Source organism: Amia ocellicauda, chromosome 14, assembly GCF_036373705.1.
Source record: "Amia ocellicauda isolate fAmiCal2 chromosome 14, fAmiCal2.hap1, whole genome shotgun sequence".
Taxonomy (NCBI): Eukaryota; Metazoa; Chordata; class Actinopteri; order Amiiformes; family Amiidae; genus Amia; species Amia ocellicauda.
Genome location: NC_089863.1, coordinates 2,454,804 through 2,482,344, shown reverse-complemented (window position 1 = coordinate 2,482,344; position 27,541 = coordinate 2,454,804). Strand labels below are relative to the sequence as shown.

Below are 27,541 nucleotides of genomic sequence, written 5' to 3'. Positions count from 1 at the left end.
CCCGGTTCAATCGGCGCAGTTCCCAACTTTCCCAGATGCAATTCGTGAATAGGATATGAGCAGAAGGAAAAAACGACAAGAGCCCACAGAGAATTACCAATTGTGTTCAGAAACAAGGCAGGCATCACCCAGGTGGGACTCGAACCCACAATCCCTGGCTTAGGAGGCCAGTGCCTTATCCATTAGGCCACTGGGGCTCAGTCAGGTAGTTTCTGAACATGAAAAAAAAAAAAAAAAGCACGAAACAGTGCAATGAAGTGAATAGTTACAGGAATTGTCCCGTTGCAGGAGTCATTGCACAGCCTGCAGTGTAAAGTGAACAAGGAGCCTGTCGTTGATTTCGCCTAGAGTTGTATTTGCAAAAGGGCTTTGAATCAATTACCTTTGAATCGGAGCACAGTGCACTCTAGCTGCAAAATAGAAACGCACACGTGTGCAGTACATGGGCTCTTTGTGCTTTCTGAACATACTCCTCGTGAAATGCCGAAACCCGGGATTGATCCAGGGACCTTTAGATCTTCAGTCTAACGCTCTCCCAACTGAGCTATTTCGGCCAAATACAACCACATCCATTGTGATATCCACTGTTTTCGATTACGTCGGGATTGACTCCATTTAAACACAGCCGCACAAGTCAGGATGGCTGAGTGGTCTGAGGCGCTGCTTTCAGCTCGCAGTCTTCACTGGATGCTTGGGATGGAATCCCACTTCTGCCAAGGGATCTTTTACCACCCAGGAACACACTCACACCTGTTCTGCCGACAAGGACAACACGAGTTGAGGACTGTGCTGACATGGAGCTGACAATCAATGTTGCAAGAAACACATCAATGCACATGTATTTAGTCTTTGATTAATTGACTTCAACATGTCATTCTTTAGTCCCTGTACCCTCGAAGCAACACTCAGCATAGTAGAGGCTGTAGCTCGGCGTTAGTGCGTGTAACTTCTATGTATCACACCTGGCCCTGACAGTGTGATTTTTGGCAACAGGCGGTCTATGACTTGATCCCGAGAAGTGAAAATGAAGCACCCATGTGCGTCGCTGCAATGTCGTCTTCTCCTTCACTATTCACAGTGGATGCGCTCACACGCTGTTTCTGGGAGAAACTGTTGCTTGCGTTACGTGTCATCCATTGTCCAGCGCACTGTAGCTTCTTTCTCCTTCTCCTTGCCCATGTCATCCACATATTGTACCGTTGGGCAACGCTAGGAACAGCGTCGTAGCATGCTTTGAGACTCAAGGAACGACAGTGCAACTCTTTTCTTTCTGTGTTGCATTGTTTACTTGTTGGTGTTGTGTGCCGTTGGGCAACGCTAGGAACAGCGTCGTAGCATGCTTTCAGACTCAAGGAACGACAGTTCAACTCTTTTCGTTCTGTGTTGCATTGTTTACTTGTTGGTGTTGTGTGCCATTGGGTTACGCTAGGAACAGCGTCGTAGCATGCTTTGAGACTCAAGGAATGACAGTGCAACTCTTTTCTTTCTGTGTTGCATTGTTTGTTTGCTGTAGAAGGAAACACATGCAGGTGGTGGGGATGTAGCTCAGTGGTAGAGCGCATGCTTCGCATGTATGAGGTCCCGTGATCAATCCTCGGCATCTCCAGGATATCTTTTAATGTCTATGTTTCCCGGTTCAATCGGCGCAGTTCCCAACTTTCCCAGATGCAATTCGTGAATAGGATATGAGCAGAAGGAAAAAACGACAAGAGCCCACAGAGAATTACCAATTGTGTTCAGAAACAAGGCAGGCATCACCCCAGATGGGACTTGAACCCACAATCCCTGGCTTAGGAGGCCAGTGCCTTATCCATTAGGCCACTGGGGCTCAGTCAGGTAGTTTCTGAACATGAAAAAAAAAAAAAAAAGCACGAAACAGTGCAATGAAGTGAATAGTTACAGGAATTGTCCCGTTGCAGGAGTCATTGCACAGCCTGCAGTGTAAAGTGAACAAGGAGCCTGTCGTTGATTTCGCCTAGAGTTGTATTTGCAAAAGGGCTTTGAATCAATTACCTTTGAATCGGAGCACAGTGCACTCTAGCTGCAAAATAGAAACGCACACGTGTGCAGTACATGGGCTCTTTGTGCTTTCTGAACATACTCCTCGTGAAATGCCGAAACCCGGGATTGAACCAGGGACCTTTAGATCTTCAGTCTAACGCTCTCCCAACTGAGCTATTTCGGCCAAATACAACCACATCCATTGAGATATCCACTGTTTTCGATTACGTCGGGATTGACTCCATTTAAACACAGCCGCACAAGTCAGGATGGCTGAGTGGTCTGAGGCGCTGCTTTCAGCTCGCAGTCTTCACTGGATGCTTGGGATGGAATCCCACTTCTGCCAAGGGATCTTTTACCACCCAGGAACACACTCACACCTGTTCTGCCGACAAGGACAACACGAGTTGAGGACTGTGCTGACATGGAGCTGACAATCAATGTTGCAAGAAACACATCAATGCACATGTATTTAGTCTTTGATTAATTGACTTCAACATGTCATTCTTTAGTCCCTGTACCCTCGAAGCAACACTCAGCATAGTAGAGGCTGTAGCTCGGCGTTAGTGCGTGTAACTTCTATGTATCACACCTGGCCCTGACAGTGTGATTTTTGGCACCAGGCGGTCTATGACTTGATCCCGAGAAGTGAAAATGACGCACCCATGTGCGTCGCTGCAATGTCGTCTTCTCCTTCACTATTCACAGTGGATGCGCTCACACGCTGTTTCTGGGAGAAACTGTTGCTTGCGTTACGTGTCATCCATTGTCCAGCGCACTGTAGCTTCTTTCTCCTTCTCCTTGCCCATGTCATCCACATATTGTACCGTTGGGCAACGCTAGGAACAGCGTCGTAGCATGCTTTGAGACTCAAGGAATGACAGTGCAACTCTTTTCTTTCTGTGTTGCATTGTTTGTTTGCTGTTGAAGGAAACACATGCTGGTGGTGGGGATGTAGCTCAGTGGTAGAGCGCATGCTTTGCATGTATGAGGTCCCGAGATCAATCCTCGGCATCTCCAGGATATCTTTTAATGTCTATGTTTCCCGGTTCAATCGGCGCAGTTCCCAACTTTCCCAGATGCAATTCGTGAATAGGATATGAGCAGAAGGAAAAAACGACAAGAGCCCACAGAGAATTACCAATTGTGTTCAGAAACAAGGCAGGCATCACCCCAGATGGGACTCGAACCCACAATCCCTGGCTTAGGAGGCCAGTGCCTTATCCATTAGGCCACTGGGGCTCAGTCAGGTAGTTTCTGAACATGAAAAAAAAAAAAAAAAAATGCACGAAACAGTGCAATGAAGTGAATAGTTACAGGAATTGTCCCGTTGCAGGAGTCATTGCACAGCCTGCAGTGTAAAGTGAACAAGGAGCCTGTCGTTGATTTCGCCTAGAGTTGTATTTGCAAAAGGGCTTTGAATCAATTACCTTTGAATCGGAGCACAGTGCACTCTAGCTGCAAAATAGAAACGCACACGTGTGCAGTACATGGGCTCTTTGTGCTTTCTGAACATACTCGTCGTGAAATGCCGAAACCCGGGATTGAACCAGGGACCTTTAGATCTTCAGTCTAACGCTCTCCCAACTGAGCTATTTCGGCCAAATACAACCACATCCATTGTGATATCCACTGTTTTCGATTACGTCGGGATTGACTCCATTTAAACACAGCCGCACAAGTCAGGATGGCTGAGTGGTCTGAGGCGCTGCTTTCAGCTCGCAGTCTTCACTGGATGCTTGGGATGGAATCCCACTTCTGCCAAGGGATCTTTTACCACCCAGGAACACACTCACACCTGTTCTGCCGACAAGGACAACACGAGTTGAGGACTGTGCTGACATGGAGCTGACAATCAATGTTGCCAGAAACACATCAATGCACATGTATTTAGTCTTTGATTAATTGACTTCAACATGTCATTCTTTAGTCCCTGTACCCTCGAAGCAACACTCAGCATAGTAGAGGCTGTAGCTCGGCGTTAGTGCGTGTAACTTCTATGTATCACACCTGGCCCTGACAGTGTGATTTTTGGCAACAGGCGGTCTATGACTTGATCCCGAGAAGTGAAAATGACGCACCCATGTGCGTCGCTGCAATGTCGTCTTCTCCTTCACTATTCACAGTGGATGCGCTCACACGCTGTTTCTGGGAGAAACTGTTGCTTGCGTTACGTGTCATCCATTGTCCAGCGCACAGTAGCTTCTTTCTCCTTCTCCTTGCCCATGTCATCCACATATTGTACCGTTGGGCAACGCTAGGAACAGCGTCGTAGCATGCTTTGAGACTCAAGGAACGACAGTGCAACTCTTTTCTTTCTGTGTTGCATTGTTTACCTGTTGGTGTTGTGTGCCGTAGGGCAACGCTAGGAACAGCGTCGTAGCATGCTTTGAGACTCAAGGAACGACAGTGCAACTCTTTTCTTTCTGTGTTGCATTGTTTACTTGTTGGTGTTGTGTGCCGTTGGGCAACGCTAGGAACAGCGTCGTAGCATGCTTTGAGACTCAAGGAACGACAGTGCAACTCTTTTCTTTCTGTGTTGCATTGTTTACTTGTTGGTGTTGTGTGCCATTGGGTTACGCTAGGAACAGCGTCGTAGCATGCTTTGAGACTCAAGGAATGACAGTGCAACTCTTTTCTTTCTGTGTTGCATTGTTTGTTTGCTGTTGAAGGAAACACATGCTGGTGGTGGGGATGTAGCTCAGTGGTAGAGCGCATGCTTCCCATGTATGAGGTACCGAGATCAATCCTCGGCATCTCCAGGATATCTTTTAATGTCTATGTTTCCCGGTTCAATCGGCGCAGTTCCCAAGTTTCCCAGATGCAATTCGTGAATAGGATATGAGCAGAAGGAAAAAACGACAAGAGCCCACAGAGAATTACCAATTGTGTTCAGAAACAAGGCAGGCATCACCCCAGATGGGACTCGAACCCACAATCCCTGGCTTAGGAGGCCAGTGCCTTATCCATTAGGCCACTGGGGCTCAGTCAGGTAGTTTCTGAACATGAAAAAAAATAAAAAAGCACGAAACAGTGCAATGAAGTGAATAGTTACAGGAATTGTCCCGTTGCAGGAGTCATTGCACAGCCTGCAGTGTAAAGTGAACAAGGAGCCTGTCGTTGATTTCGCCTAGAGTTGTATTTGCAAAAGGGCTTTGAATCAATTACCTTTGAATCGGAGCACAGTGCACTCTAGCTGCAAAATAGAAACGCACACGTGTGCAGTACATGGGCTCTTTGTGCTTTCTGAACATACTCCTCGTGAAATGCCGAAACCCGGGATTGATCCAGGGACCTTTAGATCTTCAGTCTAACGCTCTCCCAACTGAGCTATTTCGGCCAAATACAACCACATCCATTGTGATATCCACTGTTTTCGATTACGTCGGGATTGACTCCATTTAAACACAGCCGCACAAGTCAGGATGGCTGAGTGGTCTGAGGCGCTGCTTTCAGCTCGCAGTCTTCACTGGATGCTTGGGATGGAATCCCACTTCTGCCAAGGGATCTTTTACCACCCAGGAACACACTCACACCTGTTCTGCCGACAAGGACAACACGAGTTGAGGACTGTGCTGACATGGAGCTGACAATCAATGTTGCAAGAAACACATCAATGCACATGTATTTAGTCTTTGATTAATTGACTTCAACATGTCATTCTTTAGTCCCTGTACCCTCGAAGCAACACTCAGCATAGTAGAGGCTGTAGCTCGGCGTTAGTGCGTGTAACTTCTATGTATCACACCTGGCCCTGACAGTGTGATTTTTGGCAACAGGCGGTCTATGACTTGATCCCGAGAAGTGAAAATGACGCACCCATGTGCGTCGCTGCAATGTCGTCTTCTCCTTCACTATTCACAGTGGATGCGCTCACACGCTGTTTCTGGGAGAAACTGTTGCTTGCGTTACGTGTCATCCATTGTCCAGCGCACTGTAGCTTCTTTCTCCTTCTCCTTGCCCATGTCATCCACATATTGTACCGTTGGGCAACGCTAGGAACAGCGTCGTAGCATGCTTTGAGACTCAAGGAACGACAGTGCAACTCTTTTCTTTCTGTGTTGCATTGTTTACTTGTTGGTGTTGTGTGCCGTTGGGCAACGCTAGGAAGAGCGTCGTAGCATGCTTTCAGACTCAAGGAACGACAGTGCAACTCTTTTCTTTCTGTGTTGCATTGTTTACTTGTTGGTGTTGTGTGCCGTTGGGCAACGCTAGGAACAGCGTCGTAGCATGCTTTCAGACTCAAGGAACGACAGTGCAACTCTTTTCTTTCTGTGTTGCATTGTTTACTTGTTGGTGTTGTGTGCCATTGGGTTACGCTAGGAACAGCGTCGTAGCATGCTTTGAGACTCAAGGAATGACAGTGCAACTCTTTTCTTTCTGTGTTGCATTGTTTGTTTGCTGTTGAAGGAAACACATGCTGGTGCTGGGGATGTAGCTCAGTGGTAGAGCGCATGCTTCGCATGTATGAGGTCCCGAGATCAATCCTCGGCATCTCCAGGATATCTTTTAATGTCTATGTTTCCCGGTTCAATCGGCGCAGTTCCCAACTTTCCCAGATGCAATTCGTGAATAGGATATGAGCAGAAGGAAAAAAACGACAAGAGCCCACAGAGAATTACCAATTGTGTGCAGAAACAAGGCAGGCATCACCCCAGATGGGACTCTAACCCACAATCCCTGGCTTAGGAGGCCAGTGCCTTATCCATTAGGCCACTGGGGCTCAGTCAGGTAGTTTCTGAACATGAAAAAAAAAAAAAAAGCACGAAACAGTGCAATGAAGTGAATAGTTACAGGAATTGTCCCGTTGCAGGAGTCATTGCACAGCCTGCAGTGTAAAGTGAACAAGGAGCCTGTCGTTGATTTCGCCTAGAGTTGTATTTGCAAAAGGGCTTTGAATCAATTACCTTTGAATCGGAGCACAGTGCACTCTAGCTGCAAAATAGAAACGCACACGTGTGCAGTACATGGGCTCTTTGTGCTTTCTGAACATACTCCTCGTGAAATGCCGAAACCCGGGATTGATCCAGGGACCTTTAGATCTTCAGTCTAACGCTCTCCCAACTGAGCTATTTCGGCCAAATACAACCACATCCATTGTGATATCCACTGTTTTCGATTACGTCGGGATTGACTCCATTTAAACACAGCCGCACAAGTCAGGATGGCTGAGTGGTCTGAGGCGCTGCTTTCAGCTCGCAGTCTTCACTGGATGCTTGGGATGGAATCCCACTTCTGCCAAGGGATCTTTTACCACCCAGGAACACACTCACACCTGTTCTGCCGACAAGGACAACACGAGTTGAGGACTGTGCTGACATGGAGCTGACAATCAATGTTGCAAGAAACACATCAATGCACATGTATTTAGTCTTTGATTAATTGACTTCAACATGTCATTCTTTAGTCCCTGTACCCTCGAAGCAACACTCAGCATAGTAGAGGCTGTAGCTCGGCGTTAGTGCGTGTAACTTCTATGTATCACACCTGGCCCTGACAGTGTGATTTTTGGCAACAGGCGGTCTATGACTTGATCCCGAGAAGTGAAAATGACGCACCCATGTGCGTCGCTGCAATGTCGTCTTCTCCTTCACTATTCACAGTGGATGCGCTCACACGCTGTTTCTGGGAGAAACTGTTGCTTGCGTTACGTGTCATCCATTGTCCAGCGCACTGTAGCTTCTTTCTCCTTCTCCTTGCCCATGTCATCCACATATTGTACCGTTGGGCAACGCTAGGAACAGCGTCGTAGCATGCTTTGAGACTCAAGGAACGACAGTGCAACTCTTTTCTTTCTGTGTTGCATTGTTTACTTGTTGGTGTTGTGTGCCGTTGGGCAACGCTAGGAACAGCGTCGTAGCATGCTTTGAGACTCAAGGAACGACAGTGCAACTCTTTTCGTTCTGTGTTGCATTGTTTACTTGTTGGTGTTGTGTGCCATTGGGTTACGCTAGGAACAGCGTCGTAGCATGCTTTGAGACTCAAGGAATGACAGTGCAACTCTTTTCTTTCTGTGTTGCATTGTTTGTTTGCTGTTGAAGGAAACACATGCTGGTGGTGGGGATGTAGCTCAGTGGTAGAGCGCATGCTTCGCATGTATGAGGTCCCGAGATCAATCCTCGGCATCTCCAGGATATCTTTTAATGTCTATGTTTCCCGGTTCAATCGGCGCAGTTCCCAACTTTCCCAGATGCAATTCGTGAATAGGATATGAGCAGAAGGAAAAAAACGACAAGAGCCCACAGAGAATTACCAATTGTGTGCAGAAACAAGGCAGGCATCACCCCAGATGGGACTCTAACCCAAAATCCCTGGCTTAGGAGGCCAGTGCCTTATCCATTAGGCCACTGGGGCTCAGTCAGGTAGTTTCTGAACATGAAAAAAAAAAAAAAAGCACGAAACAGTGCAATGAAGTGAATAGTTACAGGAATTGTCCCGTTGCAGGAGTCATTGCACAGCCTGCAGTGTAAAGTGAACAAGGAGCCTGTCGTTGATTTCGCCTAGAGTTGTATTTGCAAAAGGGCTTTGAATCAATTACCTTTGAATCGGAGCACAGTGCACTCTAGCTGCAAAATAGAAACGCACACGTGTGCAGTACATGGGCTCTTTGTGCTTTCTGAACATACTCCTCGTGAAATGCCGAAACCCGGGATTGAACCAGGGACCTTTAGATCTTCAGTCTAACGCTCTCCCAACTGAGCTATTTCGGCCAAATACAACCACATCCATTGTGATATCCACTGTTTTCGATTACGTCGGGATTGACTCCATTTAAACACAGCCGCACAAGTCAGGATGGCTGAGTGGTCTGAGGCGCTGCTTTCAGCTCGCAGTCTTCACTGGATGCTTGGGATGGAATCCCACTTCTGCCAAGGGATCTTTTACCACCCAGGAACACACTCACACCTGTTCTGCCGACAAGGACAACACGAGTTGAGGACTGTGCTGACATGGAGCTGACAATCAATGTTGCAAGAAACACATCAATGCACATGTATTTAGTCTTTGATTAATTGACTTCAACATGTCATTCTTTAGTCCCTGTACCCTCGAAGCAACACTCAGCATAGTAGAGGCTGTAGCTCGGCGTTAGTGCGTGTAACTTCTATGTATCACACCTGGCCCTGACAGTGTGATTTTTGGCAACAGGCGGTCTATGACTTGATCCCGAGAAGTGAAAATGACGCACCCATGTGCGTCGCTGCAATGTCGTCTTCTCCTTCACTATTCACAGTGGATGCGCTCACACGCTGTTTCTGGGAGAAACTGTTGCTTGCGTTACGTGTCATCCATTGTCCAGCGCACTGTAGCTTCTTTCTCCTTCTCCTTGCCCATGTCATCCACATATTGTACCGTTGGGCAACGCTAGGAACAGCGTCGTAGCATGCTTTGAGACTCAAGGAACGACAGTGCAACTCTTTTCTTTCTGTGTTGCATTGTTTACTTGTTGGTGTTGTGTGCCGTTGGGCAACGCTAGGAACAGCGTCGTAGCATGCTTTGAGACTCAAGGAATGACAGTGCAACTCTTTTCTTTCTGTGTTGCATTGTTTACTTGTTGGTGTTGTGTGCCGTTGGGCAACGCTAGGAACAGCGTCGTAGCATGCTTTGAGACTCAAGGAATGACAGTGCAACTCTTTTCTTTCTGTGTTGCATTGTTTGTTTGCTGTAGAAGGAAACACATGCAGGTGGTGGGGATGTAGCTCAGTGGTAGAGCGCATGCTTCGCATGTATGAGGTCCCGTGATCAATCCTCGGCATCTCCAGGATATCTTTTAATGTCTATGTTTCCCGGTTCAATCGGCGCAGTTCCCAACTTTCCCAGATGCAATTCGTGAATAGGATATGAGCAGAAGGAAAAAACGACAAGAGCCCACAGAGAATACCAATTGTGTTCAGAAACAAGGCAGGCATCACCCCAGATGGGACTTGAACCCACAATCCCTGGCTTAGGAGGCCAGTGCCTTATCCATTAGGCCACTGGGGCTCAGTCAGGTAGTTTCTGAACATGAAAAAAAAAAAAAAAGCACGAAACAGTGCAATGAAGTGAATAGTTACAGGAATTGTCCCGTTGCAGGAGTCATTGCACAGCCTGCAGTGTAAAGTGAACAAGGAGCCTGTCATTGATTTCGCCTAGAGTTGTATTTGCAAAAGGGCTTTGAATCAATTACCTTTGAATCGGAGCACAGTGCACTCTAGCTGCAAAATAGAAACGCACACATGTGCAGTACATGGGCTCTTTGTGCTTTCTGAACATACTCCTCGTGAAATGCCGAAACCCGGGATTGAACCAGGGACCTTTAGATCTTCAGTCTAACGCTCTCCCAACTGAGCTATTTCGGCCAAATACAACCACATCCATTGAGATATCCACTGTTTTCGATTACGTCGGGATTGACTCCATTTAAACACAGCCGCACAAGTCAGGATGGCTGAGTGGTCTGAGGCGCTGCTTTCAGCTCGCAGTCTTCACTGGATGCTTGGGATGGAATCCCACTTCTGCCAAGGGATCTTTTACCACCCAGGAACACACTCACACCTGTTCTGCCGACAAGGACAACACGAGTTGAGGACTGTGCTGACATGGAGCTGACAATCAATGTTGCAAGAAACACATCAATGCACATGTATTTAGTCTTTGATTAATTGACTTCAACATGTCATTCTTTAGTCCCTGTACCCTCGAAGCAACACTCAGCATAGTAGAGGCTGTAGCTCGGCGTTAGTGCGTGTAACTTCTATGTATCACACCTGGCCCTGACAGTGTGATTTTTGGCAACAGGCGGTCTATGACTTGATCCCGAGAAGTGAAAATGACGCACCCATGTGCGTCGCTGCAGTGTCGTCTTCTCCTTCACTATTCACAGTGGATGCGCTCTCACGCTGTTTCTGGGAGAAACTGTTGCTTGCGTTACGTGTCATCCATTGTCCAGCGCACTGTAGCTTCTTTCTCCTTCTCCTTGCCCATGTCATCCACATATTGTACCGTTGGGCAACGCTAGGAACAGCGTCGTAGCATGCTTTGAGACTCAAGGAACGACAGTGCAACTCTTTTCTTTCTGTGTTGCATTGTTTACATGTTGGTGTTGTGTGCCGTTGGGCAACGCTAGGAACAGCGTCGTAGCATGCTTTGAGACTCAAGGAACGACAGTGCAACTCTTTTCTTTCTGTGTTGCATTGTTTACTTGTTGGTGTTGTGTGCCGTTGGGCAACGCTAGGAACAGCGTCGTAGCATGCTTTCAGACTCAAGGAACGACAGTGCAACTCTTTTCTTTCTGTGTTGCATTGTTTACTTGTTGGTGTTGTGTGCCATTGGGTTACGCTAGGAACAGCGTCGTAGCATGCTTTGAGACTCAAGGAATGACAGTGCAACTCTTTTCTTTCTGTGTTGCATTGTTTGTTTGCTGTTGAAGGAAACACATGCTGGTGGTGGGGATGTAGCTCAGTGGTAGAGCGCATGCTTTGCATGTATGAGGTCCCGAGATCAATCCTCGGCATCTCCAGGATATCTTTTAATGTCTATGTTTCCCGGTTCAATCGGCGCAGTTCCCAACTTTCCCAGATGCAATTCGTGAATAGGATATGAGCAGAAGGAAAAAACGACAAGAGCCCACAGAGAATTACCAATTGTGTTCAGAAACAAGGCAGGCATCACCCCAGATGGGACTCGAACCCACAATCCCTGGCTTAGGAGGCCAGTGCCTTATCCATTAGGCCACTGGGGCTCAGTCAGGTAGTTTCTGAACATGAAAAAAAAAAAAAAAGCACGAAACAGTGCAATGAAGTGAATAGTTACAGGAATTGTCCCGTTGCAGGAGTCATTGCACAGCCTGCAGTGTAAAGTGAACAAGGAGCCTGTCGTTGATTTCGCCTAGAGTTGTATTTGCAAAAGGGCTTTGAATCAATTACCTTTGAATCGGAGCACAGTGCACTCTAGCTGCAAAATAGAAACGCACACGTGTGCAGTACATGGGCTCTTTGTGCTTTCTGAACATACTCATCGTGAAATGCCGAAACCCGGGATTGAACCAGGGACCTTTAGATCTTCAGTCTAACGCTCTCCCAACTGAGCTATTTCGGCCAAATACAACCACATCCATTGTGATATCCACTGTTTTCGATTACGTCGGGATTGACTCCATTTAAACACAGCCGCACAAGTCAGGATGGCTGAGTGGTCTGAGGCGCTGCTTTCAGCTCGCAGTCTTCACTGGATGCTTGGGATGGAATCCCACTTCTGCCAAGGGATCTTTTACCACCCAGGAACACACTCACACCTGTTCTGCCGACAAGGACAACACGAGTTGAGGACTGTGCTGACATGGAGCTGACAATCAATGTTGCAAGAAACACATCAATGCACATGTATTTAGTCTTTGATTAATTGACTTCAACATGTCATTCTTTAGTCCCTGTACCCTCGAAGCAACACTCAGCATAGTAGAGGCTGTAGCTCGGCGTTAGTGCGTGTAACTTCTATGTATCACACCTGGCCCTGACAGTGTGATTTTTGGCAACAGGCGGTCTATGACTTGATCCCGAGAAGTGAAAATGACGCACCCATGTGCGTCGCTGCAATGTCGTCTTCTCCTTCACTATTCACAGTGGATGCGCTCACACGCTGTTTCTGGGAGAAACTGTTGCTTGCGTTACGTGTCATCCATTGTCCAGCGCACTGTAGCTTCTTTCTCCTTCTCCTTGCCCATGTCATCCACATATTGTACCGTTGGGCAACGCTAGGAACAGCGTCGTAGCATGCTTTGAGACTCAAGGAACGACAGTGCAACTCTTTTCTTTCTGTGTTGCATTGTTTACTTGTTGGTGTTGTGTGCCGTTGGGCAACGCTAGGAACAGCGTCGTAGCATGCTTTGAGACTCAAGGAATGACAGTGCAACTCTTTTCTTTCTGTGTTGCATTGTTTGTTTGCTGTAGAAGGAAACACATGCAGGTGGTGGGGATGTAGCTCAGTGGTAGAGCGCATGCTTTGCATGTATGAGGTCCCGTGATCAATCCTCGGCATCTCCAGGATATCTTTTAATGTCTATGTTTCCCGGTTCAATCGGCGCAGTTCCCAACTTTCCCAGATGCAATTCGTGAATAGGATATGAGCAGAAGGAAAAAACGACAAGAGCCCACAGAGAATTACCAATTGTGTTCAGAAACAAGGCAGGCATCACCCCAGATGGGACTTGAACCCACAATCCCTGGCTTAGGAGGCCAGTGCCTTATCCATTAGGCCACTGGGGCTCAGTCAGGTAGTTTCTGAACATGAAAAAAAAAAAAAAAAAAAAAAAAAAAAAAAAAAAAAAAAAAAAAAGCACGAAACAGTGCAATGAAGTGAATAGTTACAGGAATTGTCCCATTGCAGGAGTCATTGCACAGCCTGCAGTGTAAAGTGAACAAGGAGCCTGTCGTTGATTTCGCCTAGAGTTGTATTTGCAAAAGGGCTTTGAATCAATTACCTTTGAATCGGAGCACAGTGCACTCTAGCTGCAAAATAGAAACGCACACGTGTGCAGTACATGGGCTCTTTGTGCTTTCTGAACATACTCGTCGTGAAATGCCGAAACCCGGGATTGAACCAGGGACCTTTAGATCTTCAGTCTAACGCTCTCACAACTGAGCTATTTCGGCCAAATACAACCACATCCATTGAGATATCCACTGTTTTCGATTACGTCGGGATTGACTCCATTTAAACACAGCCGCACAAGTCAGGATGGCTGAGTGGTCTGAGGCGCTGCTTTCAGCTCGCAGTCTTCACTGGATGCTTGGGATGGAATCCCACTTCTGCCAAGGGATCTTTTACCACCCAGGAACACACTCACACCTGTTCTGCCGACAAGGACAACACGAGTTGAGGACTGTGCTGACATGGAGCTGACAATCAATGTTGCAAGAAACACATCAATGCACATGTATTTAGTCTTTGATTAATTGACTTCAACATGTCATTCTTTAGTCCCTGTACCCTCGAAGCAACACTCAGCATAGTAGAGGCTGTAGCTCGGCGTTAGTGCGTGTAACTTCTATGTATCACACCTGGCCCTGACAGTGTGATTTTTGGCAACAGGCGGTCTATGACTTGATCCCGAGAAGTGAAAATGACGCACCCATGTGCGTCGCTGCAATGTCGTCTTCTCCTTCACTATTCACAGTGGATGCGCTCACACGCTGTTTCTGGGAGAAACTGTTGCTTGCGTTACGTGTCATCCATTGTCCAGCGCACTTTAGCTTCTTTCTCCTTCTCCTTGCCCATGTCATCCACATATTGTACCGTTGGGCAACGCTAGGAACAGCGTCGTAGCATGCTTTGAGACTCAAGGAACGACAGTGCAACTCTTTTCTTTCTGTGTTGCATTGTTTACTTGTTGGTGTTGTGTGCCGTTGGGCAACGCTAGGAACAGCGTCGTAGCATGCTTTGAGACTCAAGGAACGACAGTGCAACTCTTTTCTTTCTGTGTTGCATTGTTTACTTGTTGGTGTTGTGTGCCGTTGGGCAACGCTAGGAACAGCGTCGTAGCATGCTTTGAGACTCAAGGAACGACAGTGCAACTGTTTTCTTTCTGTGTTGCATTGTTTACTTGTTGGTGTTGTGTGCCATTGGGTTACGCTAGGAACAGCGTCGTAGCATGCTTTGAGACTCAAGGAATGACAGTGCAACTCTTTTCTTTCTGTGTTGCATTGTTTGTTTGCTGTTGAAGGAAACACATGCTGGTGGTGGGGATGTAGCTCAGTGGTAGAGCGCATGCTTTGCATGTATGAGGTCCCGAGATCAATCCTCGGCATCTCCAGGATATCTTTTAATGTCTATGTTTCCCGGTTCAATCGGCTCAATTCCCAACTTTCCCAGATGCAATTCGTGAATAGGATATGAGCAGAAGGAAAAAACGACAAGAACCCACAGAGAATTACCAATTGTGTGCAGAAACAAGGCAGACATCACCCCAGATGGGACTCGAACCCACAATCCCTGGCTTAAAGGCCAGTGCCTTATCCATTAGGCCACTGGGGCTCAGTCATGTAGTTTCTGAACATGAAAAAAAAAAAAAAAAAGCACGAAACAGTGCAATGAAGTGAATAGTTACAGGAATTGTCCCGTTGCAGGAGTCATTGCACAGCCTGCAGTGTAAAGTGAACAAGGAGCCTGTCATTGATTTCGCCTAGAGTTGTATTTGCAAAAGGGCTTTGAATCAATTACCTTTGAATCGGAGCACAGTGCACTCTAGCTGCAAAATAGAAACGCACACGTGTGCAGTACATGGGCTCTTTGTGCTTTCTGAACATACTCCTCGTGAAATGCCGAAACCCGGGATTGAACCAGGGACCTTTAGATCTTCAGTCTAACGCTCTCCCAACTGAGCTATTTCGGCCAAATACAACCACATCCATTGTGATATCCACTGTTTTCGATTACGTCGGGATTGACTCCATTTAAACACAGCCGCACAAGTCAGGATGGCTGAGTGGTCTGAGGCGCTGCTTTCAGCTCGCAGTCTTCACTGGATGCTTGGGATGGAATCCCACTTCTGCCAAGGGATCTTTTACCACCCAGGAACACACTCAGACCTGTTCTGCCGACAAGGACAACACGAGTTGAGGACTGTGCTGACATGGAGCTGACAATCAATGTTGCAAGAAACACATCAATGCACATGTATTTAGTCTTTGATTAATTGACTTCAACATGTCATTCTTTAGTCCCTGTACCCTCGAAGCAACACTCAGCATAGTAGAGGCTGTAGCTCGGCGTTAGTGCGTGTAACTTCTATGTATCACACCTGGCCCTGACAGTGTGATTTTTGGCAACAGGCGGTCTATGACTTGATCCCGAGAAGTGAAAATGACGCACCCATGTGCGTCGCTGCAATGTCGTCTTCTCCTTCACTATTCACAGTGGATGCGCTCACACGCTGTTTCTGGGAGAAACTGTTGCTTGCGTTACGTGTCATCCATTGTCCAGCGCACTGTAGCTTCTTTCTCCTTCTCCTTGCCCATGTCATCCACATATTGTACCGTTGGGCAACGCTAGGAACAGCGTCGTAGCATGCTTTGAGACTCAAGGATCGACAGTGCAACTCCTTTCTTTCTGTGTTGCATTGTTTACTTGTTGGTGTTGTGTGCCGTTGGGCAACGCTAGGAACAGCGTCGTAGCATGCTTTGAGACTCAAGGAACGACAGTGCAACTCTTTTCTTTCTGTGTTGCATTGTTTACTTGTTGGTGTTGTGTGCCGTTGGGCAACGCTAGGAACAGCGTCGTAGCATGCTTTGAGACTCAAGGAATGACAGTGCAACTCTTTTCTTTCTGTGTTGCATTGTTTGTTTGCTGTTGAAGGAAACACATGCTGGTGGTGGGGATGTAGCTCAGTGGTAGAGCGCATGCTTTGCATGTACGAGGTCCCGAGATCAATCCTCGGCATCTCCAGGATATCTTTTAATGTCTATGTTTCCCGGTTCAATCGGCTCAATTCCCAACTTTCCCAGATGCAATTCGTGAATAGGATATGAGCAGAAGGAAAAAACGACAAGAACCCACAGAGAATTACCAATTGTGTGCAGAAACAAGGCAGACATCACCCCAGATGGGACTCGAACCCACAATCCCTGGCTTAAAGGCCAGTGCCTTATCCATTAGGCCACTGGGGCTCAGTCAGGTAGTTTCTGAACATGAAAAAAAAAAAAAAAGCACGAAACAGTGCAATGAAGTGAATAGTTACAGGAATTGTCCCGTTGCAGGAGTCATTGCACAGCCTGCAGTGTAAAGTGAACAAGGAGCCTGTCGTTGATTTCGCCTAGAGTTGTATTTGCAAAAGGGCTTTGAATCAATTACCTTTGAATCGGAGCACAGTGCACTCTAGCTGCAAAATAGAAACGCACACGTGTGCAGTACATGGGCTCTTTGTGCTTTCTGAACATACTCCTCGTGAAATGCCGAAACCCGGGATTGAACCAGGGACCTTTAGATCTTCAGTCTAACGCTCTCCCAACTGAGCTATTTCGGCCAAATACAACCACATCCATTGTGATATCCACTGTTTTCGATTACGTCGGGATTGACTCCATTTAAACACAGCCGCACAAGTCAGGATGGCTGAGTGGTCTGAGGCGCTGCTTTCAGCTCGCAGTCTTCACTGGATGCTTGGGATGGAATCCCACTTCTGCCAAGGGATCTTTTACCACCCAGGAACACACTCACACCTGTTCTACCGACAAGGACAACACGAGGTGAGGACTGTGCTGACATGGAGCTGACAATCAATGTTGCAAGAAACACATCAATGCACATGTATTTAGTCTTTGATTAATTGACTTCAACATGTCATTCTTTAGTCCCTGTACCCTCGAAGCAACACTCAGCATAGTAGAGGCTGTAGCTCGGCGTTAGTGCGTGTAACTTCTATGTATCACACCTGGCCCTGACAGTGTGATTTTTGGCAACAGGCGGTCTATGACTTGATCCCGAGAAGTGAAAATGACGCACCCATGTGCGTCGCTGCAATGTCGTCTTCTCCTTCACTATTCACAGTGGATGCGCTCACACGCTGTTTCTGGGAGAAACTGTTGCTTGCGTTACGTGTCATCCATTGTCCAGCGCACTGTAGCTTCTTTCTCCTTCTCCTTGCCCATGTCATCCACATATTGTACCGTTGGGCAACGCTAGGAACAGCGTCGTAGCATGCTTTGAGACTCAAGGAACGACAGTGCAACTCCTTTCTTTCTGTGTTGCATTGTTTACTTGTTGGTGTTGTGTGCCGTTGGGCAACGCTAGGAACAGCGTCGTAGCATGCTTTGAGACTCAAGGAACGACAGTGCAACTCTTTTCTTTCTGTGTTGCATTGTTTACTTGTTGGTGTTGTGTGCCGTTGGGCAACGCTAGGAACAGCGTCGTAGCATGCTTTGAGACTCAAGGAATGACAGTGCAACTCTTTTCTTTCTGTGTTGCATTGTTTGTTTGCTGTAGAAGGAAACACATGCAGGTGGTGGGGATGTAGCTCAGTGGTAGAGCGCATGCTTCGCATGTATGAGGTCCCGTGATCAATCCTCGGCATCTCCAGGATATCTTTTAATGTCTATGTTTCCCGGTTCAATCGGCGCAGTTCCCAACTTTCCCAGATGCAATTCGTGAATAGGATATGAGCAGAAGGAAAAAACGACAAGAACCCACAGAGAATTACCAATTGTGTGCAGAAACAAGGCAGACATCACCCCAGATGGGACTCGAACCCACAATCCCTGGCTTAAAGGCCAGTGCCTTATCCATTAGGCCACTGGGGCTCAGTCAGGTAGTTTCTGAACATGAAAAAAAAAAAAAAAAGCACGAAACAGTGCAATGAAGTGAATAGTTACAGGAATTGTCCCGTTGCAGGAGTCATTGCACAGCCTGCAGTGTAAAGTGAACAAGGAGCCTGTCGTTGATTTCGCCTAGAGTTGTATTTGCAAAAGGGCTTTGAATCAATTACCTTTGAATCGGAGCACAGTGCACTCTAGCTGCAAAATAGAAACGCACACGTGTGCAGTACATGGGCTCTTTGTGCTTTCTGAACATACTCCTCGTGAAATGCCGAAACCCGGGATTGAACCAGGGACCTTTAGATCTTCAGTCTAACGCTCTCCCAACTGAGCTATTTCGGCCAAATACAACCACATCCATTGTGATATCCACTGTTTTCGATTACGTCGGGATTGACTCCATTTAAACACAGCCGCACAAGTCAGGATGGCTGAGTGGTCTGAGGCGCTGCTTTCAGCTCGCAGTCTTCACTGGATGCTTGGGATGGAATCCCACTTCTGCCAAGGGATCTTTTACCACCCAGGAACACACTCACACCTGTTCTGCCGACAAGGACAACACGAGTTGAGGACTGTGCTGACATGGAGCTGACAATCAATGTTGCAAGAAACACATCAATGCACATGTATTTAGTCTTTGATTAATTGACTTCAACATGTCATTCTTTAGTCCCTGTACCCTCGAAGCAACACTCAGCATAGTAGAGGCTGTAGCTCGGCGTTAGTGCGTGTAACTTCTATGTATCACACCTGGCCCTGACAGTGTGATTTTTGGCAACAGGCGGTCTATGACTTGATCCCGAGAAGTGAAAATGACGCACCCATGTGCGTCGCTGCAATGTCGTCTTCTCCTTCACTATTCACAGTGGATGCGCTCACACGCTGTTTCTGGGAGAAACTGTTGCTTGCGTTACGTGTCATCCATTGTCCAGCGCACTGTAGCTTCTTTCTCCTTCTCCTTGCCCATGTCATCCACATATTGTACCGTTGGGCAACGCTAGGAACAGCGTCGTAGCATGCTTTGAGACTCAAGGAACGACAGTGCAACTCTTTTCGTTCTGTGTTGCATTGTTTACCTGTTGGTGTTGTGTGCCGTTGGGCAACGCTAGGAACAGCGTCGTAGCATGCTTTGAGACTCAAGGAACGACAGTGCAACTCTTTTCTTTCTGTGTTGCATTGTTTACTTGTTGGTGTTGTGTGCCATTGGGTTACGCTAGGAACAGCGTCGTAGCATGCTTTGAGACTCAAGGAATGACAGTGCAACTCTTATCTTTCTGTGTTGCATTGTTTACTTGTTGGTGTTGTGTGCCGTTGGCCAACGCTAGGAACAGCGTCGTAGCATGCTTTGAGACTCAAGGAACGACAGTGCAACTCTTTTCTTTCTGTGTTGCATTGTTTACTTGTTGGTGTTGTGTGCCGTTGGGCAACGCTAGGAACAGCGTCGTAGCATGCTTTCAGACTCAAGGAACGACAGTGCAACTCTTTTCTTTCTGTGTTGCATTGTTTACTTGTTGGTGTTGTGTGCCATTGGGTTACGCTAGGAACAGCGTCGTAGCATGCTTTGAGACTCAAGGAATGACAGTGCAACTCTTTTCTTTCTGTGTTGCATTGTTTGTTTGCTGTTGAAGGAAACACATGCTGGTGGTGGGGATGTAGCTCAGTGGTAGAGCGCATGCTTTGCATGTATGAGGTCCCGAGATCAATCCTCGGCATCTCCAGGATATCTTTTAATGTCTATGTTTCCCGGTTCAATCGGCGCAGTTCCCAACTTTCCCAGATGCAATTCGTGAATAGGATATGAGCAGAAGGAAAAAACGACAAGAGCCCACAGAGAATTACCAATTGTGTTCAGAAACAAGGCAGGCATCACCCCAGATGGGACTTGAACCCACAATCCCTGGCTTAGGAGGCCAGTGCCTTATCCATTAGGCCACTGGGGCTCAGTCAGGTAGCTTCTGAACATGAAAAAAAAAAAAAAAAAAAAAAAAAAGCACGAAACAGTGCAATGAAGTGAATAGTTACAGGAATTGTCCCATTGCAGGAGTCATTGCACAGCCTGCAGTGTAAAGTGAACAAGGAGCCTGTCGTTGATTTCGCCTAGAGTTGTATTTGCAAAAGGGCTTTGAATCAATTACCTTTGAATCGGAGCACAGTGCACTCTAGCTGCAAAATAGAAACGCACACGTGTGCAGTACATGGGCTCTTTGTGCTTTCTGAACATACTCGTCGTGAAATGCCGAAACCCGGGATTGATCCAGGGACCTTTAGATCTTCAGTCTAACGCTCTCCCAACTGAGCTATTTCGGCCAAATACAACCACATCCATTGTGATATCCACTGTTTTCGATTACGTCGGGATTGACTCCATTTAAACACAGCCGCACAAGTCAGGATGGCTGAGTGGTCTGAGGCGCTGCTTTCAGCTCGCAGTCTTCACTGGATGCTTGGGATGGAATCCCACTTCTGCCAAGGGATCTTTTACCACCCAGGAACACACTCACACCTGTTCTGCCGACAAGGACAACACGAGTTGAGGACTGTGCTGACATGGAGCTGACAATCAATGTTGCAAGAAACACATCAATGCACATGTATTTAGTCTTTGATTAATTGACTTCAACATGTCATTCTTTAGTCCCTGTACCCTCGAAGCAACACTCAGCATAGTAGAGGCTGTAGCTCGGCGTTAGTGCGTGTAACTTCTATGTATCACACCTGGCCCTGACAGTGTGATTTTTGGCAACAGGCGGTCTATGACTTGATCCCGAGAAGTGAAAATGACGCACCCATGTGCGTCGCTGCAATGTCGTCTTCTCCTTCACTATTCACAGTGGATGCGCTCACACGCTGTTTCTGGGAGAAACTGTTGCTTGCGTTACGTGTCATCCATTGTCCAGCGCACTGTAGCTTCTTTCTCCTTCTCCTTGCCCATGTCATCCACATATTGTACCGTTGGGCAACGCTAGGAACAGCGTCGTAGCATGCTTTGAGACTCAAGGAACGACAGTGCAACTCTTTTCTTTCTGTGTTGCATTGTTTACTTGTTGGTGTTGTGTGCCGTTGGGCAACGCTAGGAACAGCGTCGTAGCATGCTTTGAGACTCAAGGAACGACAGTGCAACTCTTTTCGTTCTGTGTTGCATTGTTTACTTGTTGGTGTTGTGTGCCATTGGGTTACGCTAGGAACAGCGTCGTAGCATGCTTTGAGACTCAAGGAATGACAGTGCAACTCTTTTCTTTCTGTGTTGCATTGTTTACTTGTTGGTGTTGTGTGCCGTTGGGCAACGCTAGGAACAGCGTCGTAGCATGCTTTCAGACTCAAGGAACGACAGTGCAACTCTTTTCTTTCTGTGTTGCATTGTTTACTTGTTGGTGTTGTGTGCCATTGGGTTACGCTAGGAACAGCGTCGTAGCATGCTTTGAGACTCAAGGAATGACAGTGCAACTCTTTTCTTTCTGTGTTGCATTGTTTGTTTGCTGTTGAAGGAAACACATGCTGGTGGTGGGGATGTAGCTCAGTGGTACAGCGCATGCTTTGCATGTATGAGGTCCCGAGATCAATCCTCGGCATCTCCAGGATATCTTTTAATGTCTATGTTTCCCGGTTCAATCGGCGCAGTTCCCAACTTTCCCAGATGCAATTCGTGAATAGGATATGAGCAGAAGGAAAAAACGACAAGAGCCCACAGAGAATTACCAATTGTGTTCAGAAACAAGGCAGGCATCACCCCAGATGGGACTTGAACCCACAATCCCTGGCTTAGGAGGCCAGTGCCTTATCCATTAGGCCACTGGGGCTCAGTCAGGTAGTTTCTGAACATGAAAAAAAAAAAAAAAGCACGAAACAGTGCAATGAAGTGAATAGTTACAGGAATTGTCCCATTGCAGGAGTCATTGCACAGCCTGCAGTGTAAAGTGAACAAGGAGCCTGTCGTTGATTTCGCCTAGAGTTGTATTTGCAAAAGGGCTTTGAATCAATTACCTTTGAATCGGAGCACAGTGCACTCTAGCTGCAAAATAGAAACGCACACGTGTGCAGTACATGGGCTCTTTGTGCTTTCTGAACATACTCCTCGTGAAATGCCGAAACCCGGGATTGATCCAGGGACCTTTAGATCTTCAGTCTAACGCTCTCCCAACTGAGCTATTTCGGCCAAATACAACCACATCCATTGTGATATCCACTGTTTTCGATTACGTCGGGATTGACTCCATTTAAACACAGCCGCACAAGTCAGGATGGCTGAGTGGTCTGAGGCGCTGCTTTCAGCTCGCAGTCTTCACTGGATGCTTGGGATGGAATCCCACTTCTGCCAAGGGATCTTTTACCACCCAGGAACACACTCACACCTGTTCTGCCGACAAGGACAACACGAGTTGAGGACTGTGCTGACATGGAGCTGACAATCAATGTTGCAAGAAACACATCAATGCACATGTATTTAGTCTTTGATTAATTGACTTCAACATGTCATTCTTTAGTCCCTGTACCCTCGAAGCAACACTCAGCATAGTAGAGGCTGTAGCTCGGCGTTAGTGCGTGTAACTTCTATGTATCACACCTGGCCCTGACAGTGTGATTTTTGGCAACAGGCGGTCTATGACTTGATCCCGAGAAGTGAAAATGACGCACCCATGTGCGTCGCTGCAATGTCGTCTTCTCCTTCACTATTCACAGTGGATGCGCTCACACGCTGTTTCTGGGAGAAACTGTTGCTTGCGTTACGTGTCATCCATTGTCCAGCGCACTGTAGCTTCTTTCTCCTTCTCCTTGCCCATGTCATCCACATATTGTACCGTTGGGCAACGCTAGGAACAGCGTCGTAGCATGCTTTGAGACTCAAGGAACGACAGTGCAACTCTTTTCTTTCTGTGTTGCATTGTTTACTTGTTGGTGTTGTGTGCCGTTGGGCAACGCTAGGAACAGCGTCGTAGCATGCTTTGAGACTCAAGGAATGACAGTGCAACTCTTTTCTTTCTGTGTTGCATTGTTTGTTTGCTGTAGAAGGAAACACATGCAGGTGGTGGGGATGTAGCTCAGTGGTAGAGCGCATGCTTCGCATGTATGAGGTCCCGTGATCAATCCTCGGCATCTCCAGGATATCTTTTAATGTCTATGTTTCCCGGTTCAATCGGCGCAGTTCCCAACTTTCCCAGATGCAATTCGTGAATAGGATATGAGCAGAAGGAAAAAACGACAAGAACCCACAGAGAATTACCAATTGTGTGCAGAAACAAGGCAGACATCACCCCAGATGGGACTCGAACCCACAATCCCTGGCTTAAAGGCCAGTGCCTTATCCATTAGGCCACTGGGGCTCAGTCAGGTAGTTTCTGAACATGAAAAAAAAAAAAAAAAGCACGAAACAGTGCAATGAAGTGAATAGTTACAGGAATTGTCCCGTTGCAGGAGTCATTGCACAGCCTGCAGTGTAAAGTGAACAAGGAGCCTGTCGTTGATTTCGCCTAGAGTTGTATTTGCAAAAGGGCTTTGAATCAATTACCTTTGAATCGGAGCACAGTGCACTCTAGCTGCAAAATAGAAACGCACACGTGTGCAGTACATGGGCTCTTTGTGCTTTCTGAACATACTCGTCGTGAAATGCCGAAACCCGGGATTGAACCAGGGACCTTTAGATCTTCAGTCTAACGCTCTCCCAACTGAGCTATTTCGGCCAAATACAACCACATCCATTGTGATATCCACTGTTTTCGCTTACGTCGGGATTGACTCCATTTAAACACAGCCGCACAAGTCAGGATGGCTGAGTGGTCTGAGGCGCTGCTTTCAGCTCGCAGTCTTCACTGGATGCTTGGGATGGAATCCCACTTCTGCCAAGGGATCTTTTACCACCCAGGAACACACTCACACCTGTTCTGCCGACAAGGACAACACGAGTTGAGGACTGTGCTGACATGGAGCTGACAATCAATGTTGCAAGAAACACATCAATGCACATGTATTTAGTCTTTGATTAATTGACTTCAACATGTCATTCTTTAGTCCCTGTACCCTCGAAGCAACACTCAGCATAGTAGAGGCTGTAGCTCGGCGTTAGTGCGTGTAACTTCTATGTATCACACCTGGCCCTGACAGTGTGATTTTTGGCACCAGGCGGTCTATGACTTGATCCCGAGAAGTGAAAATGACGCACCCATGTGCGTCGCTGCAATGTCGTCTTCTCCTTCACTATTCACAGTGGATGCGCTCACACGCTGTTTCTGGGAGAAACTGTTGCTTGCGTTACGTGTCATCCATTGTCCAGCGCACTGTAGCTTCTTTCTCCTTCTCCTTGCCCATGTCATCCACATATTGTACCGTTGGGCAACGCTAGGAACAGCGTCGTAGCATGCTTTGAGACTCAAGGAACGACAGTGCAACTCTTTTCTTTCTGTGTTGCATTGTTTACATGTTGGTGTTGTGTGCCGTTGGGCAACGCTAGGAACAGCGTCGTAGCATGCTTTGAGACTCAAGGAATGACAGTGCAACTCTTTTCTTTCTGTGTTGCATTGTTTACATGTTGGTGTTGTGTGCCGTTGGGCAATGCTAGGAACAGCGTCGTAGCATGCTTTGAGACTCAAGGAACGACAGTGCAACTCTTTTCTTTCTGTGTTGCATTGTTTACTTGTTGGTGTTGTGTGCCATTGGGTTACGCTAGGAACAGCGTCGTAGCATGCTTTGAGACTCAAGGAACGACAGTGCAACTCTTTTCTTTCTGTGTTGCATTGTTTGTTTGCTGTTGAAGGAAACACATGCAGGTGGTGGGGATGTAGCTCAGTGGTAGAGCGCATGCTTTGCATGTATGAGGTCCCGAGATCAATCCTCGGCATCTCCAGGATATCTTTTAATGTCTATGTTTCCCGGTTCAATCGGCGCAGTTCCCAACTTTCCCAGATGCAATTCGTGAATAGGATATGAGCAGAAGGAAAAAACGACAAGAGCCCACAGAGAATTACCAATTGTGTTCAGAAACAAGGCAGGCATCACCCCAGATGGGACTCGAACCCACAATCCCTGGCTTAGGAGGCCAGTGCCTTATCCATTAGGCCACTGGGGCTCAGTCAGGTAGTTTCTGAACATGAAAAAAAAAAAAAAAAAATGCACGAAACAGTGCAATGAAGTGAATAGTTACAGGAATTGTCCCGTTGCAGGAGTCATTGCACAGCCTGCAGTGTAAAGTGAACAAGGAGCCTGTCGTTGATTTCGCCTAGAGTTGTATTTGCAAAAGGGCTTTGAATCAATTACCTTTGAATCGGAGCACAGTGCACTCTAGCTGCAAAATAGAAACGCACACGTGTGCAGTACATGGGCTCTTTGTGCTTTCTGAACATACTCCTCGTGAAATGCCGAAACCCGGGATTGAACCAGGGACCTTTAGATCTTCAGTCTAACGCTCTCCCAACTGAGCTATTTCGGCCAAATACAACCACATCCATTGTGATATCCACTGTTTTCGATTACGTCGGGATTGACTCCATTTAAACACAGCCGCACAAGTCAGGATGGCTGAGTGGTCTGAGGCGCTGCTTTCAGCTCGCAGTCTTCACTGGATGCTTGGGATGGAATCCCACTTCTGCCAAGGGATCTTTTACCACCCAGGAACACACTCACACCTGTTCTGCCGACAAGGACAACACGAGTTGAGGACTGTGCTGACATGGAGCTGACAATCAATGTTGCAAGAAACACATCAATGCACATGTATTTAGTCTTTGATTAATTGACTTCAACATGTCATTCTTTAGTCCCTGTACCCTCGAAGCAACACTCAGCATAGTAGAGGCTGTACCTCGGCGTTAGTGCGTGTAACTTCTATGTATCACACCTGGCCCTGACAGTGTGATTTTTGGCACCAGGCGGTCTATGACTTGATCCCGAGAAGTGAAAATGACGCACCCATGTGCGTCGCTGCAATGTCGTCTTCTCCTTCACTATTCACAGTGGATGCGCTCACACGCTGTTTCTGGGAGAAACTGTTGCTTGCGTTACGTGTCATCCATTGTCCAGCGCACTGTAGCTTCTTTCTCCTTCTCCTTGCCCATGTCATCCACATATTGTACCGTTGGGCAACGCTAGGAACAGCGTCGTAGCATGCTTTGAGACTCAAGGAACGACAGTGCAACTCTTTTCTTTCTGTGTTGCATTGTTTACTTGTTGGTGTTGTGTGCCGTTGGGCAACGCTAGGAACAGCGTCGTAGCATGCTTTGAGACTCAAGGAATGACAGTGCAACTCTTTTCTTTCTGTGTTGCATTGTTTGTTTGCTGTTGAAGGAAACACATGCAGGTGGTGGGGATGTAGCTCAGTGGTAGAGCGCATGCTTTGCATGTATGAGGTCCCGACATCAATCCTCGGCATCTCCAGGATATCTTTTAATGTCTATGTTTCCCGGTTCAATCGGCGCAGTTCCCAACTTTCCCAGATGCAATTCGTGAATAGGATATGAGCAGAAGGAAAAAAACGACAAGAGCCCACAGAGAATTACCAATTGTGTGCAGAAACAAGGCAGGCATCACCCCAGATGGGACTCTAACCCACAATCCCTGGCTTAGGAGGCCAGTGCCTTATCCATTAGGCCACTGGGGCTCAGTCAGGTAGTTTCTGAACATGAAAAAAAAAAAAAATGCACGAAACAGTGCAATGAAGTGAATAGTTACAGGAATTGTCCCGTTGCAGGAGTCATTGCACAGCCTGCAGTGTAAAGTGAACAAGGAGCCTGTCGTTGATTTCGCCTAGAGTTGTATTTGCAAAAGGGCTTTGAATCAATTACCTTTGAATCGGAGCACAGTGCACTCTAGCTGCAAAATAGAAACGCACACGTGTGCAGTACATGGGCTCTTTGTGCTTTCTGAACATACTCATCGTGAAATGCCGAAACCCGGGATTGAACCAGGGACCTTTAGATCTTCAGTCTAACGCTCTCCCAACTGAGCTATTTCGGCCAAATACAACCACATCCATTGTGATATCCACTGTTTTCGATTACGTCGGGATTGACTCCATTTAAACACAGCCGCACAAGTCAGGATGGCTGAGTGGTCTGAGGCGCTGCTTTCAGCTCGCAGTCTTCACTGGATGCTTGGGATGGAATCCCACTTCTGCCAAGGGATCTTTTACCACCCAGGAACACACTCACACCTGTTCTGCCGACAAGGACAACACGAGTTGAGGACTGTGCTGACATGGAGCTGACAATCAATGTTGCAAGAAACACATCAATGCACATGTATTTAGTCTTTGATTAATTGACTTCAAC

General features: G+C 47.0%; 45 non-coding genes across 45 annotated transcripts; 16 read left to right on the top strand and 29 right to left on the bottom strand.

The window, feature by feature from the left end:
• Nucleotides 1-120: 120 nt before the first annotated feature.
• trnar-ccu (transfer RNA arginine (anticodon CCU)) lies at nucleotides 121-197 on the bottom strand. The gene has a single exon. It is a non-coding gene; the product is annotated as a tRNA-Arg (tRNA).
• Nucleotides 198-481: 284 nt separating this feature from the next.
• Nucleotides 482-554, bottom strand: trnaf-gaa (transfer RNA phenylalanine (anticodon GAA)). The gene has a single exon. It is a non-coding gene; the product is annotated as a tRNA-Phe (tRNA).
• Nucleotides 555-1,534: 980 nt separating this feature from the next.
• Nucleotides 1,535-1,606, top strand: trnaa-cgc (transfer RNA alanine (anticodon CGC)). Its single transcript has one exon. It is a non-coding gene; the product is annotated as a tRNA-Ala (tRNA).
• A 149-nt stretch (nucleotides 1,607-1,755) lies between these two features.
• trnar-ccu (transfer RNA arginine (anticodon CCU)) lies at nucleotides 1,756-1,828 on the bottom strand. The gene has a single exon. It is a non-coding gene; the product is annotated as a tRNA-Arg (tRNA).
• Nucleotides 1,829-2,112: 284 nt separating this feature from the next.
• Nucleotides 2,113-2,185, bottom strand: trnaf-gaa (transfer RNA phenylalanine (anticodon GAA)). Its single transcript has one exon. It is a non-coding gene; the product is annotated as a tRNA-Phe (tRNA).
• A 764-nt stretch (nucleotides 2,186-2,949) lies between these two features.
• On the top strand, nucleotides 2,950-3,021 carry trnaa-ugc (transfer RNA alanine (anticodon UGC)). The gene has a single exon. It is a non-coding gene; the product is annotated as a tRNA-Ala (tRNA).
• Nucleotides 3,022-3,170: 149 nt separating this feature from the next.
• Nucleotides 3,171-3,243, bottom strand: trnar-ccu (transfer RNA arginine (anticodon CCU)). The gene has a single exon. It is a non-coding gene; the product is annotated as a tRNA-Arg (tRNA).
• Nucleotides 3,244-3,530: 287 nt separating this feature from the next.
• On the bottom strand, nucleotides 3,531-3,603 carry trnaf-gaa (transfer RNA phenylalanine (anticodon GAA)). The gene has a single exon. It is a non-coding gene; the product is annotated as a tRNA-Phe (tRNA).
• Nucleotides 3,604-4,691: 1,088 nt separating this feature from the next.
• Nucleotides 4,692-4,763, top strand: trnag-ccc (transfer RNA glycine (anticodon CCC)). Its single transcript has one exon. It is a non-coding gene; the product is annotated as a tRNA-Gly (tRNA).
• A 149-nt stretch (nucleotides 4,764-4,912) lies between these two features.
• Nucleotides 4,913-4,985, bottom strand: trnar-ccu (transfer RNA arginine (anticodon CCU)). Its single transcript has one exon. It is a non-coding gene; the product is annotated as a tRNA-Arg (tRNA).
• A 283-nt stretch (nucleotides 4,986-5,268) lies between these two features.
• On the bottom strand, nucleotides 5,269-5,341 carry trnaf-gaa (transfer RNA phenylalanine (anticodon GAA)). Its single transcript has one exon. It is a non-coding gene; the product is annotated as a tRNA-Phe (tRNA).
• A 1,088-nt stretch (nucleotides 5,342-6,429) lies between these two features.
• On the top strand, nucleotides 6,430-6,501 carry trnaa-cgc (transfer RNA alanine (anticodon CGC)). Its single transcript has one exon. It is a non-coding gene; the product is annotated as a tRNA-Ala (tRNA).
• A 150-nt stretch (nucleotides 6,502-6,651) lies between these two features.
• Nucleotides 6,652-6,724, bottom strand: trnar-ccu (transfer RNA arginine (anticodon CCU)). The gene has a single exon. It is a non-coding gene; the product is annotated as a tRNA-Arg (tRNA).
• A 283-nt stretch (nucleotides 6,725-7,007) lies between these two features.
• Nucleotides 7,008-7,080, bottom strand: trnaf-gaa (transfer RNA phenylalanine (anticodon GAA)). The gene has a single exon. It is a non-coding gene; the product is annotated as a tRNA-Phe (tRNA).
• A 980-nt stretch (nucleotides 7,081-8,060) lies between these two features.
• On the top strand, nucleotides 8,061-8,132 carry trnaa-cgc (transfer RNA alanine (anticodon CGC)). The gene has a single exon. It is a non-coding gene; the product is annotated as a tRNA-Ala (tRNA).
• A 506-nt stretch (nucleotides 8,133-8,638) lies between these two features.
• On the bottom strand, nucleotides 8,639-8,711 carry trnaf-gaa (transfer RNA phenylalanine (anticodon GAA)). The gene has a single exon. It is a non-coding gene; the product is annotated as a tRNA-Phe (tRNA).
• Nucleotides 8,712-9,691: 980 nt separating this feature from the next.
• trnaa-cgc (transfer RNA alanine (anticodon CGC)) lies at nucleotides 9,692-9,763 on the top strand. The gene has a single exon. It is a non-coding gene; the product is annotated as a tRNA-Ala (tRNA).
• Nucleotides 9,764-9,911: 148 nt separating this feature from the next.
• Nucleotides 9,912-9,984, bottom strand: trnar-ccu (transfer RNA arginine (anticodon CCU)). Its single transcript has one exon. It is a non-coding gene; the product is annotated as a tRNA-Arg (tRNA).
• A 283-nt stretch (nucleotides 9,985-10,267) lies between these two features.
• On the bottom strand, nucleotides 10,268-10,340 carry trnaf-gaa (transfer RNA phenylalanine (anticodon GAA)). Its single transcript has one exon. It is a non-coding gene; the product is annotated as a tRNA-Phe (tRNA).
• A 1,088-nt stretch (nucleotides 10,341-11,428) lies between these two features.
• Nucleotides 11,429-11,500, top strand: trnaa-ugc (transfer RNA alanine (anticodon UGC)). The gene has a single exon. It is a non-coding gene; the product is annotated as a tRNA-Ala (tRNA).
• A 149-nt stretch (nucleotides 11,501-11,649) lies between these two features.
• Nucleotides 11,650-11,722, bottom strand: trnar-ccu (transfer RNA arginine (anticodon CCU)). Its single transcript has one exon. It is a non-coding gene; the product is annotated as a tRNA-Arg (tRNA).
• A 283-nt stretch (nucleotides 11,723-12,005) lies between these two features.
• Nucleotides 12,006-12,078, bottom strand: trnaf-gaa (transfer RNA phenylalanine (anticodon GAA)). Its single transcript has one exon. It is a non-coding gene; the product is annotated as a tRNA-Phe (tRNA).
• Nucleotides 12,079-12,950: 872 nt separating this feature from the next.
• Nucleotides 12,951-13,022, top strand: trnaa-ugc (transfer RNA alanine (anticodon UGC)). The gene has a single exon. It is a non-coding gene; the product is annotated as a tRNA-Ala (tRNA).
• Nucleotides 13,023-13,171: 149 nt separating this feature from the next.
• Nucleotides 13,172-13,244, bottom strand: trnar-ccu (transfer RNA arginine (anticodon CCU)). The gene has a single exon. It is a non-coding gene; the product is annotated as a tRNA-Arg (tRNA).
• Nucleotides 13,245-13,558: 314 nt separating this feature from the next.
• On the bottom strand, nucleotides 13,559-13,631 carry trnaf-gaa (transfer RNA phenylalanine (anticodon GAA)). Its single transcript has one exon. It is a non-coding gene; the product is annotated as a tRNA-Phe (tRNA).
• A 1,088-nt stretch (nucleotides 13,632-14,719) lies between these two features.
• On the top strand, nucleotides 14,720-14,791 carry trnaa-ugc (transfer RNA alanine (anticodon UGC)). The gene has a single exon. It is a non-coding gene; the product is annotated as a tRNA-Ala (tRNA).
• A 506-nt stretch (nucleotides 14,792-15,297) lies between these two features.
• On the bottom strand, nucleotides 15,298-15,370 carry trnaf-gaa (transfer RNA phenylalanine (anticodon GAA)). The gene has a single exon. It is a non-coding gene; the product is annotated as a tRNA-Phe (tRNA).
• Nucleotides 15,371-16,350: 980 nt separating this feature from the next.
• On the top strand, nucleotides 16,351-16,422 carry trnaa-ugc (transfer RNA alanine (anticodon UGC)). Its single transcript has one exon. It is a non-coding gene; the product is annotated as a tRNA-Ala (tRNA).
• Nucleotides 16,423-16,926: 504 nt separating this feature from the next.
• trnaf-gaa (transfer RNA phenylalanine (anticodon GAA)) lies at nucleotides 16,927-16,999 on the bottom strand. Its single transcript has one exon. It is a non-coding gene; the product is annotated as a tRNA-Phe (tRNA).
• Nucleotides 17,000-17,979: 980 nt separating this feature from the next.
• On the top strand, nucleotides 17,980-18,051 carry trnaa-cgc (transfer RNA alanine (anticodon CGC)). Its single transcript has one exon. It is a non-coding gene; the product is annotated as a tRNA-Ala (tRNA).
• A 505-nt stretch (nucleotides 18,052-18,556) lies between these two features.
• trnaf-gaa (transfer RNA phenylalanine (anticodon GAA)) lies at nucleotides 18,557-18,629 on the bottom strand. Its single transcript has one exon. It is a non-coding gene; the product is annotated as a tRNA-Phe (tRNA).
• Nucleotides 18,630-19,933: 1,304 nt separating this feature from the next.
• On the top strand, nucleotides 19,934-20,005 carry trnaa-ugc (transfer RNA alanine (anticodon UGC)). Its single transcript has one exon. It is a non-coding gene; the product is annotated as a tRNA-Ala (tRNA).
• Nucleotides 20,006-20,154: 149 nt separating this feature from the next.
• Nucleotides 20,155-20,227, bottom strand: trnar-ccu (transfer RNA arginine (anticodon CCU)). The gene has a single exon. It is a non-coding gene; the product is annotated as a tRNA-Arg (tRNA).
• Nucleotides 20,228-20,521: 294 nt separating this feature from the next.
• On the bottom strand, nucleotides 20,522-20,594 carry trnaf-gaa (transfer RNA phenylalanine (anticodon GAA)). Its single transcript has one exon. It is a non-coding gene; the product is annotated as a tRNA-Phe (tRNA).
• A 1,196-nt stretch (nucleotides 20,595-21,790) lies between these two features.
• trnaa-ugc (transfer RNA alanine (anticodon UGC)) lies at nucleotides 21,791-21,862 on the top strand. The gene has a single exon. It is a non-coding gene; the product is annotated as a tRNA-Ala (tRNA).
• Nucleotides 21,863-22,011: 149 nt separating this feature from the next.
• Nucleotides 22,012-22,084, bottom strand: trnar-ccu (transfer RNA arginine (anticodon CCU)). The gene has a single exon. It is a non-coding gene; the product is annotated as a tRNA-Arg (tRNA).
• Nucleotides 22,085-22,367: 283 nt separating this feature from the next.
• trnaf-gaa (transfer RNA phenylalanine (anticodon GAA)) lies at nucleotides 22,368-22,440 on the bottom strand. The gene has a single exon. It is a non-coding gene; the product is annotated as a tRNA-Phe (tRNA).
• An 872-nt stretch (nucleotides 22,441-23,312) lies between these two features.
• On the top strand, nucleotides 23,313-23,384 carry trnaa-cgc (transfer RNA alanine (anticodon CGC)). The gene has a single exon. It is a non-coding gene; the product is annotated as a tRNA-Ala (tRNA).
• Nucleotides 23,385-23,889: 505 nt separating this feature from the next.
• On the bottom strand, nucleotides 23,890-23,962 carry trnaf-gaa (transfer RNA phenylalanine (anticodon GAA)). The gene has a single exon. It is a non-coding gene; the product is annotated as a tRNA-Phe (tRNA).
• A 1,088-nt stretch (nucleotides 23,963-25,050) lies between these two features.
• Nucleotides 25,051-25,122, top strand: trnaa-ugc (transfer RNA alanine (anticodon UGC)). The gene has a single exon. It is a non-coding gene; the product is annotated as a tRNA-Ala (tRNA).
• A 149-nt stretch (nucleotides 25,123-25,271) lies between these two features.
• trnar-ccu (transfer RNA arginine (anticodon CCU)) lies at nucleotides 25,272-25,344 on the bottom strand. The gene has a single exon. It is a non-coding gene; the product is annotated as a tRNA-Arg (tRNA).
• A 287-nt stretch (nucleotides 25,345-25,631) lies between these two features.
• Nucleotides 25,632-25,704, bottom strand: trnaf-gaa (transfer RNA phenylalanine (anticodon GAA)). Its single transcript has one exon. It is a non-coding gene; the product is annotated as a tRNA-Phe (tRNA).
• An 872-nt stretch (nucleotides 25,705-26,576) lies between these two features.
• Nucleotides 26,577-26,648, top strand: trnaa-ugc (transfer RNA alanine (anticodon UGC)). Its single transcript has one exon. It is a non-coding gene; the product is annotated as a tRNA-Ala (tRNA).
• A 150-nt stretch (nucleotides 26,649-26,798) lies between these two features.
• On the bottom strand, nucleotides 26,799-26,871 carry trnar-ccu (transfer RNA arginine (anticodon CCU)). The gene has a single exon. It is a non-coding gene; the product is annotated as a tRNA-Arg (tRNA).
• Nucleotides 26,872-27,154: 283 nt separating this feature from the next.
• trnaf-gaa (transfer RNA phenylalanine (anticodon GAA)) lies at nucleotides 27,155-27,227 on the bottom strand. The gene has a single exon. It is a non-coding gene; the product is annotated as a tRNA-Phe (tRNA).
• Between the last annotated feature and the right edge of the window lie 314 nt (nucleotides 27,228-27,541).